At 33.1% G+C, this 10,818-nt stretch overlaps 1 pseudogene; it reads left to right on the forward strand.

The window, feature by feature from the left end:
- LOC107643913 lies at positions 4,468-10,433 on the forward strand (annotated as a pseudogene).

Consider the following 10,818-nt stretch of genomic DNA (forward strand, 5'->3'; position numbering starts at 1 on the left):
TAAAACGTGGTAGGCAATAGCAATTTGTATAGAATAGAACTAAGACGTGGATGTAACCAGTTTTAGATTATTGCATTTGTGTAAATATAATTTTCAATTGTTTTATTTGTGTTATTTGTTCCAAAATTAATTATTGTTCTTGTAGAGGTTGATCGATGTATAGCTCGTCTGCCGGTGAATACTTGTAAGCTTTCCGTTAGGATGAGGTATACATCAACAATGAGAGAACAAGGGGTGGGTACCTGCAAAAGACACTCCGACACTCAAGTAAATAAGTGAGTAATAAGCTTTGCAGAATGCAATGTGTCAAATAAACGTTTTATCTCCCTTTTATATTTTGGGATGAAGCATCGACAGTTATACTCTCAATAATTTGCATTAATGGAGAGTAATAGCGTATCAGGGTTACAATATTTCTTTTGGTGCCCATTATTGATAACTGATCTATAACTTATATTGCGGAGTTATAGCATTAAGGACGAGTTATAACAGTCATATCACATAACTGATCTATAACGTATACTGCCGAGTTATAACATTAAGGACGAGTTATAACAGCAATATCACAGCCCCCAAGCTTAGCCTGGATATATTTTGATAAAGCGGGTTGAGCTTTTTTTAGTTATAACTTGACGGTATGAGTTATCGGTATGGAACTCCTAAATTAACTTACTTTATTAAAATAAAGAATAAAATAATTTGAATTACAGACGTGATTTAAAGTTAACGTATATTGAAAAGTGTAGTAGTCTTGTCATTGATTGTGCCTTTGGTTTTTCCAATATAATTTTGAACCGTTGATTTAATAGATGCAACGATTAGGGTTTTTCATGGAATTAAATAGTTTCATTAAATGTGGCATTTGCTTTATGTTTGGAATCCTAAAAAGATTCATAAAGGCAACATTGCTTTCTTATTGAAGCATTTTGGAGTCTTAAAGGCATGAATAAAAGAGGTTAGTTTGTGTTACTACCACTGTTTCTTCTTCTTCTTTTCACTTTTCTGAAAGAATTGTAGGTAAGGGAAAAAATATAAAGTTGAGGATCATGACTCTTATAACTAGGTAAGTGAGGATGTGAGGATTCGGGGTTCACTGTTTGTTGATGAGGGTAGTGTTGGTGAGATTTGATTTGGTTTGGACTGTTTGAATTCGACTTGACAGATATCTGAGTAATTGATAGATTGATATTTGATTTAGGCAATAGTTGCCGTTGATATGTTAGTCCCTTATGTTTGTTAGGGATGTAATAGTAGAGAGAGAATATCTCGTCTTTGTTGAATAACTGAGTTAGACAATGACTTGTTTTAGATTGCCATTGATGTATTGGTCCCCGTTGCTGAGATGGGTTTGATAGAAGTGAATTGGTTAGGCGAGAATATCGTATTAGTTCACCTTTGTTTGGTGATCTGCTTAATGATTGAGTTTGATTGCGCATGTATAAAGGATGCGACTTTGAGTTGAACAGTCATCATGAATGGATAAGTGTTTGTGCTTGTTTGATATTTGATTGAATTTGTTGACTGTTGATAGTCATATTTTAGAAGATAGTTGATATAGATCTGATGATAGTTGATACAGATTTGACAATGATTGATATAAATCTGATAATAATTGATATAAATCCGATAATAATTTATATAGATCGGATAATGATGGATATAGATCTGAATAGATTTGATAATAATTGATATCGATCTGAATAGATTTGGTAATGATTGATATAGATTTGAAAATAGAAATAATAAATATAGATTGGAAAACAGGGATAATAGATATAGATCGAAAAATTGGATAATAGATATAGATCGGAAAACTAAAATAGGGATAATAGATATAGATCGAAAAATAGAGATAATAGATATAGATCGAAAAACAGAGATAATAGATATAGATCGGCCTTTTTTCGGGCCATAATGATTTATTATACGACCTTTGTTTATAAAGGTGCAGGTAGGCTTGCCTCGTTAAAATCTCTCAAAGCAAAACTCTTTTTGAAAAAAATCTTGTGAGTAGGAAAAAGAGTACAAGTTTGTCCCTGTCTTTTAGCTATAATATTGCTTTAAAGAATAAATATTCCAAGACTTAGGTAGCATTGTACCATCTATAGATTCAAAGGGTTTCTTGTTGGCCCGAGCTTTGTTGTTGTCCTTACTGTTTTGATTTTTCTTGGATTTCCGAGCTTGGCGTAGCTCTTCAATTTCCATTTGGCCTTTAGCCTTTTCGCAGAACTTGGACAAGGTTTTAGGTTTGGCCACTGTGAGGGTTTTTTGGAAGTTTCCTGGGCGGAGTCCACTCTATATAGCATGCAGGTACACCTTGGGGTAGAGATTTGGAATTCTCATTGCCACTTTGGTGAAATGAGTGATATAGTCCTTTAAACTTTCGTGCTGCTGTTGCTTTATGGTATTTAAATAGTCGGAATCATGTAAATAGATGGAAGATGCAGTGAACTGATCTTCGAATTGCTTGGCGAGCTCCTGAAAGCGTGAAATTGAATCTGTAGGCAAAGATGAAAACCAATCAAGTGCAGGGTTGTCTAAAATGGTAGGAAAACAACGACATAAAATAGGATCAGAAGCACCGTTTACGATCATCAATTCATCATAGATCGGAATTTCTTGATGTGTTTTTTTGGGTCTCCCAAGCCATCGTAGGGAGTCAATGTGAGCGGTAAGGTGAAGTTCTTAGGCAGTTTGAAATTCATAACATCGGCCATGAATGGACTAACAACGTTGTCCAATTCGTCCTCGTCATTATTTTGTTGGTTTTCCTCTGGTTGTTGAGTTTTCGAGATATGCGTTGGATTAGAATGTTCTTCTTCGTCTTCTGGATGCTCATTGTCATTATTTTCAATCCGAACATTGGTTAGCTCGACTATTTGATTTGACATTCGTTGATTTTCTTCTGCCATGCGCTGAGTAGCCTATTGTAACTCCGTTACCATTTGAAGAAGCTCGGATGGTGTGGGAGGAGGTAAGTCAGCAACGAGCAAGTATGGGAGTTTTGGGACCTATAGAAAGAAGGGTTTTTATTTCGAGTCCCCATAAACGGCGCCAATTGTTCTTGTAGAGGTTGACAGGTGTATAGCTTGTTCGCCGGTGAATACTTGTATGCTTTCCGTTAGGATGAGGTATACGTCGGCAATGAGAGAATAAGGGGGTAGATACCTGTAAAAGGCACTCCGACGCTCAAGTAAGTAAGTGAGTGATAAGCTTTGCAGAATGCAATGTGTAAAATAAACGTTTTACCTCCCTTTTATATTTTGGGATGAAGCATCGGCAGTTATACTCTCAAACATTCGCATTAATAGAGAGTAATAGCATATTAGGGCATTATAATATTTTTTTGATGTCCATTATTGATAACTGATCTATAACGTATACTGCCAAGTTATAACATTAAAGATGAGTTATAACGGCCATATCACATAACTAATCTAATTTATAACGTATACTGCCGAGTTATAGCGTTAAGGACGAGTTATAACGGTCATATCAATTATTATTATTATTTTAAAAATATATATAAAAGCTCCTAAAAGTTCTCTATTTTTTTAAATTAGTTGATTTATGTATAAAAAAATTTAAGTAAATATCGATTTTCTGAGAAATAAAAATTTAAAAACTAGTTTGTTAAATAAAAATTATTAAAAACTAAGTATTTAACAAATAAAANATCGATTTTCTGAGAAATAAAAATTTAAAAACTAGTTTGTTAAATAAAAATTATTAAAAACTAAGTATTTAACAAATAAAAATTTTTCGGAGAGAGGATAAAGATAGTTTGAGGGGGAAAAAGTGTGACTAATGAGCATTGTAAGAGTAGATTGTTCATGAAAGGTTTATCGAAGAGAGACATGTTAATGAAATGAATTTAATTAAAGAGTTAATTCTTTTACTCAATAATATCAACAAATTTTTTAAATTATTTTTTATCCTAAATTCTAAATTTTATATCCAAAATTAAAAATTCATAATCCTAATTTTAGACACTAATTCTTTTAAAAGATCAAATTTTTTTAAGAAATAATTTTACAATAAAAAATTACTAATATTAACTAATTAAAATTTTATTTTTTAATTAAAAACTTGTTTCTATTTATTCATCACGCCCTTATCTCATTTATAGTATAAACGAGATACGTACACTCTTATTTCATTTATACTGTAAATGAGATAAGAGATACCGTCCATTTTGATAAAAATGCTACAAATTGTATATTTTGAAAAATAAAATATTTATTTTATTTATTTAAAAAATTATAATTTTTGTTTATTTTTTTAAAGCGAAATATGATATAAAATTAATTTATCTAAAAGTTCAAAAACTAATTTAATAATTAAATTTTGTTGCAACTAAAATATTCAACAATAAATTTTTTAGAAATTGCATTGGAGTATTACTATTGATAAATAATAAATTAGAGAATTTGATGGAAATTACCAAAAATTCTATTACTGCTTGATTTTGTTCTCTTCACTACGACAAGAAGCACAATTTCCATTTGTCCGTGTTCGTTCAAAAGTGCTGTGAAAAAAATGCGCCATTCATACTTCTCCTACGTTAGAAATCTAACCCGATTCAGTTCACGTTCACGTTCTGCTGCATACTCTTCCTTCTTTTCGGAATTCGATGGAGATTCTACACTCGCAAGCCTCAAACTTAAACAATCCCCTGCTTCAGGTAATTCTGCACTCTTTTGTTTTTCGGGGTGTTGTGTTTTCTGAAGCTGAATGAGCTAAATTTAGAGTTTTGTTGCGGATTTCGTTTATGGGTAGTGTTTTTTCAGTCTCAAATTTGTTTTTTGTGTTTGTGAATATTTTGGTACAGATGATTCTTCTAATGTGGCGTTTAAGAAGATTTCTTCTATTTACTACGGTAAGTGTTTGATGAAATTCCTGGGAGAAACTAAGAATGTATGTTATCGGTTAATTGGTGTATTGTTCAAGTGCTGAGCTTGTCTTCTCTTTTTCTCTTTCTTAAAAGGTTATTTGTTGTATTGTTTCGTACTGTCAGGTGATAGTATCTCGGTGAAGAAACCCATGTCTAAGAGAAATGATAATGCAAAAGAGTCCCAAAGTCAGCCAGGTATATCATGGCTCTCAAACATATATAACAATAATTTATTGTTACAACGGAAAGGACATTCTCGCAAAAAGAAACAGAGACACTTGTTTGAATTTTCCCAAGAGAACCGTTTTAATAAGTTGGTTAGAATTTGTGCAAAGGTACTTGGGCCGGAGGCTACCATTGCATTGTTTGGTAAAGTTGGACGAGATCCAAGGATCAAAAGGTACAACGCACTGATAGAAATGTGCATAGAAAAGGCTAGGGAAAGTAGTGACGAAGACATAGTGATAGAAGAGTTGGGGAAGGTTTTCCATCTTTTTAAATTGATGGGTGAACGAGGATTTCAGCTAGAAGAGCAATCATATCGTCCACTTCTTTTGTATACTATTGACATGTGTATGGTTGAAGAGTTTCATTTTTTCTGTGATGCTATCAAAGACCAGAATGCCAGTTTAATTACCAGACTCGGTTACTACAAAATGATGTTGTGGTTAAGAGTTAATAATGAAGAAAAGATTCAAGAAATCTGTAATCTCATTACAGAGAATGATGGTGAAGAAATTTCTGATTTATGAGGTGGGTGCATATGCTTTTCTCCCTCATAGCATTGGTTTGTCATAATTTGTTTCATAGAAGTTGTGTTCAAACATCTAGCTTTGGATTATCTGTAGCAGATGTTGACATATGCAGTTTCATTTAATGAGACTGTGAATTTTAAGTGACATGGTCAGTGGTCAATTATTGCAGAAATGAAGTTAAGTGACAAGGTGTCGCTGCTGGTTCTACACATCGTTGTTCAATAATGATAGAAAATTATGTTTTGTGTAGCACCTTAAAATGGAATCTTACTTTATTCAACTTATGTTGCAGAAAATTATTTATTGGCTCTTTGTGAGAGTGAGCGGAAGAAGGAGATATTGGAGCTATTGGAAATCATAAACATAAAAAAGCTTTCATCTGTAGAAAAGATATTTCAGGCATTAGGAAGGCATCAATTGGAACCTGTTGCGGAGAACTTCCTTTTAGACTTCAAAACAAGTGGTATGATTACAATATTTATCTTCTCATCACCTATTTGGATTTTGTTAGACATCAAACAATGTTTCTGCTTGCAAAAAAGGAAAACAAATTGCATATGATATAGCTGTTGTATCTCTTGAATTATGTTACTTAAGTCTTTCGAATTTGGCTCCTCTAAAGTATAGGGGGTCAAAACTGCAAAACTATAGCCTCTTAAGTGTTTCATACATTCTGCATTTTACCCTTTATATTACACAAGGTACTCTAGAGGAACAAAATCCCAAGCATTATATGTATAAATGGACATATATTAAGATTGCAGGTTTCTTTTTTCTTTGTCAATTATTAATGTACTGAATATCGGGTTTTTTTAATATAACACCAATTATCTAAGTCATATTGTGATTCTGCTGAAGAATTGAGGATTGAATTCCTCTATAAATCTTAATTGGTGTATATCTTGTACTGAGATTCTTATGCATTGCAGATTATGAAACAAATAATATTACAAACTTCATTGCAAGTTATGCTGTTAGCATCCCAAATTTATCGGTAAGAAAATTCTTGCATATGTCATTGATAATTTCCTCAAGTCCATGATACCATCAAGCGCTTTCCTTCATCCATTTTTCTTTCTCTAAAAATATATCGCCATTTTTACATTTTCATGATACTTCAGATTGCAGTGATGATAGAACTTTTATGAAACCCATTTAAATTTCTTTTAGCATACCTAAGTTATGATTTTTTTTTGTCAACTTATTTTTAATTGTCAATAAAAATGGAACTCCACACAGAGGCATTTATAGGCTTTTAGCCTATTATACACTGCTATAAGTAGAATTTGTATGTTTTTGAACTAACAAAGATTATGATTGAGAGTTGATACTCACACCTCAGCTATGGTTAGAAGCCAACATGGTATTTACAATAAATTAGTAATTATAGCTCTTCATTTACTTTGCTGGACATGGTTCTTTATCTTTTTCCTTTCATTCTTGTTAATTTTTTTATTTCATTCTAGGTTGATTTTATGCAAATTTGGTGTATGGAATAAACTTCTTCAAAGTGGCTTTTACTGTAGATTTATTTTGGAGACATTCGAGGCTGCATTTTATTTAATAATTCCCCCTTGTTCTATTTAGCAATTCCTTCGTAACTGTTGTGAGATTTTACTTCATTGTGTTTGTATATTAAACACTCCATAATTGCATGTGCATTTTTGAACACAATGATAAGGTGGTACTAGTGCTTTTTTGTGAACATTTGGCATAATAATTGTACGTTGTAGTTATTGTTATGGACTTTTATGTGTGTTTGTGTGCATTCTCATATTTATTGTTGGTATTGTGAAGATTGAGAATGTCATTACAAAATTCAAGGATTTGCACCAAACACTTGAAGTGTCACCTTCATCCTCATCATATGAGAAGCTAATTTTACATAGCTGTACATTGCGCGAGGTATGACCATATGATTTTTGCACTTTCTGTAAGAGGAAATTAGAAAGTCCAGAATGAAATAAAAAATAAGAAAAGTGTCAATATGTCATCTCCAAAAACACAAGCCATTGAAAGTGCACCCATCCCATATCTTTACCATTTAGAGGTTGACAAACATAGTGTGGCCATGTTACTTATCTTAAAATATATATTTTTATTTAATGGAAAGAAACATATATTCACAGAAACAAGTAAATTCTTAAGCACTTTTTTCTATTATAGTGATCATAATGACATTGATGGTACTTTCCTCTTCTGTGATTGGCATAATTCCTCTTTTCATTATCTTATCCAATATGCAAATTCACAATAAAAGTCCATGATGTGTCAATTTCTCTCGAGTGAATTTTGGAGATTAGTGATTTTTGTTTCTAATGCAGGTGCGTGTAGCTCTTGATATTGTTGATGAAATGTGTGAAGAGGGCTTGACTTTATCAAATGAGATGTTACAGTCCATATTACAAACTTGTGAGGAAACATCTGAATATAATTTGGTATGACCCATCATCCATGTAATCACTCTCTTCTTTCTTCATTCTCTCATAATTTGTGTTTTTACATGTTCCATCGATTTTCTCCGATGGATGTAAACTTTTGACCTTTAAGCTTATTGCTTTGTTGTGTTATGTCTATATCTTTGACTTAGAAAGTTTTGATGTTACTGTAAAGTGAAGATCCAGTAAAGATCATAATAATAAGTAATTACTCTATCTTCTTCCGGTCCTGCAGTATATGTTCTTATTCAAGCTTGAAGGGAAGGTGAAATATAGCCTCTTCAGTCTTCACCATTTTATCTTAAAATTTATATTGGCATTAATTGGATTCTTTTCCTTTTGGCCATGAAGTTCTAATATCATGTCAAGGAATCAGTAGACTTAAAAGCTTAGTATATTAGGTGAAGATCCAAGAATACTTTTGTCTCTATGCTCTATATCACAAATTTTGTCTTTCTTGCAATTGTCTAGTGCAGAGAGGTTGCTTAGAATTGACCAGCTCATCTTTTGGATGACATAGCTTGCTCTACCCGCCTTTACCTTTTGGAAAAAAACAGTGACATAATTTTTCTTTTGTTCTCTTGCCATTAAGTAAGGATGCTTCAATTTGAAATTATTTTGCACCTCCATTCTTTTTGCATTCATCTCTTCTCATTAATTTTTCTCTTTTTTAATAAAAATGAAAGGTAAGTGATAGAAACAGGTTTGTTTGTCCCTTTTAAACTAGTTTAGCAGGTTTAGGAGTAGTGCTAGGCCTAGCTGCTGCCTATGAAATACTAGGGGTTAGTTAATTTTTAGTCAATTAGAAAATTCTGTTCAGTTTGTTAGTTCAGGAGAAGAAAATTCTCTCCAGAGTTGGTTAGACCCAACAGTGTATTTCAATAAGGGGTTGTGATTTACAATCCCTAGTTCATCAATAAAATCCCCTATTTTCTGCTAGATCTCAGTTCCTGTCAGTAAGCAATATATGTAGAGCTGGAATCAATTATTCTATAACATCTTGGATAGTTTACTGTTCTCACATGTAGTTTGTTTTATTCTTTGGTGTATTCTCAAATAAAGGTTCATCGGATCTTCTCTACAATACGCCAGTACAATCTGGAGACAAATGATAAGACATTTAGATGTATGATAGACTTGTTCTTGAAGATGAAAGACGTAAGTTGTACCCATTCATTTTCATTCTTGTGCTTATTGTTCACCAGTCTTTTACTGATTTTAGCTTCATCTTGCTAAGTATCCACTGTAGCTGTATTTTAGTGAGTTGCAGTGAAATTTAGAATGCTGTTGATGTTATTTTATTTCATAATACAGCTTGAAGGTGCATATAGAAAGCTCGATGAAATGGGGGAACTGAATTTGAAACCATCAGCTAGCATGTACAATACCATAATGGCAGAATGTTTTAGAGAGGTGATGTTTCTTTAATGCCTCTGTTCTATACTTAATATGCTTTTTGTGGTTTTGCAATGAGATTGGAATGCTTTTTTTTTTTGTTAATTTATGTGTTAGTCTTTTATCTGTGAATTATTTAATTCATAAATAATTTAGGTCCTAATCTATTTTCTGTTAAAATTTGATTAGTACTAATTTAATTTTTTTGTTAATTTATGTGTTAGTCTTTTATCTGTGAATTATTTCATTTATAAATAATTTAGGTGTTAGTCTTTTTTCTGCTAAAATTTGATTATTACTAATTTAATTTTTTTGTATGATGCAGTCGACTAAGTGTATTTATAGTATTAGGAGACAACAAAATATGCCTCTACATGAGCGGATCATATCTTATTTGGAAATCGCTCGCTTGTATCACTTTACTAGGCTGAACACTCATTGGTTTTATGTGGATGAGCCTCTGGTGAGTGCATTTATTGAGAGGTGGTGTCTTAAGACGCACACCTTCCACATGCCGTTTGGAGAGTGCACCATCATGTTGCAGAATGTGGCATATTAGTTGGGGTTGCCCGTTGATGAGGAGGCTGTTAGTGGGTGCCTCACTGACTTCGAACAGTTCATGGACGATGGGAGACCAGCGTGGGAGTGGTTTCAAAAGTTATTCAGCAAGCTACCGATGCCGAATAAGGTCAAGCAGATGACGATCCATTTCACATGGTTCCATGAGAGGTTTAGAGCACTCCCAGCCGATGCGAATGAGGAAACGATACGTATATACGCTCGTGCTTACATTATGATGCTACTATCCACTCAGTTTTTTGGTGACAAGAATGTGAATCGGGTTCACCTTTGGTGGTTGCCATTTGTAGTGAGGCTTGATGAGTTGGGCAATCATGGCTGGGGCTCAACTACACTGGCCTGGTTGTATAGATCCATGTGTCGGGTCGCCAATAGAAATGTTACTAATTTAGCCAGACCACTTCATCTACTGCAGTATTGGATTTTCTGGCAGTTCCCCATGTTGAGGCCGAACGGATTTGACATATTTAGTTTTCCACTGGCATCCAGATAATTTTAATATTTTGCATGTCATACATGTTTATTTCAATGTAGTATCCTTCTTTATGCACTGCTAATAACGAGTGAATTGTAGGTGGGCAACGTATCTACCAACCTCTGATGCCAAGGAGCAAAGAATTATTCAAATGCGTCTTGCTTTGGACAGATTGCGTGATCAACACGTAAGTTATTTAGGTTTGACATTTGTAGCATACATAGTTTACAAGGTTCTTTTTATGGTGTTTTCTAATCTTATATTGTCCTTAACAATTTTTGT

Source organism: Arachis ipaensis, chromosome B05 (genome assembly GCF_000816755.2).
Source record: "Arachis ipaensis cultivar K30076 chromosome B05, Araip1.1, whole genome shotgun sequence".
Taxonomy (NCBI): Eukaryota; Viridiplantae; Streptophyta; class Magnoliopsida; order Fabales; family Fabaceae; genus Arachis; species Arachis ipaensis.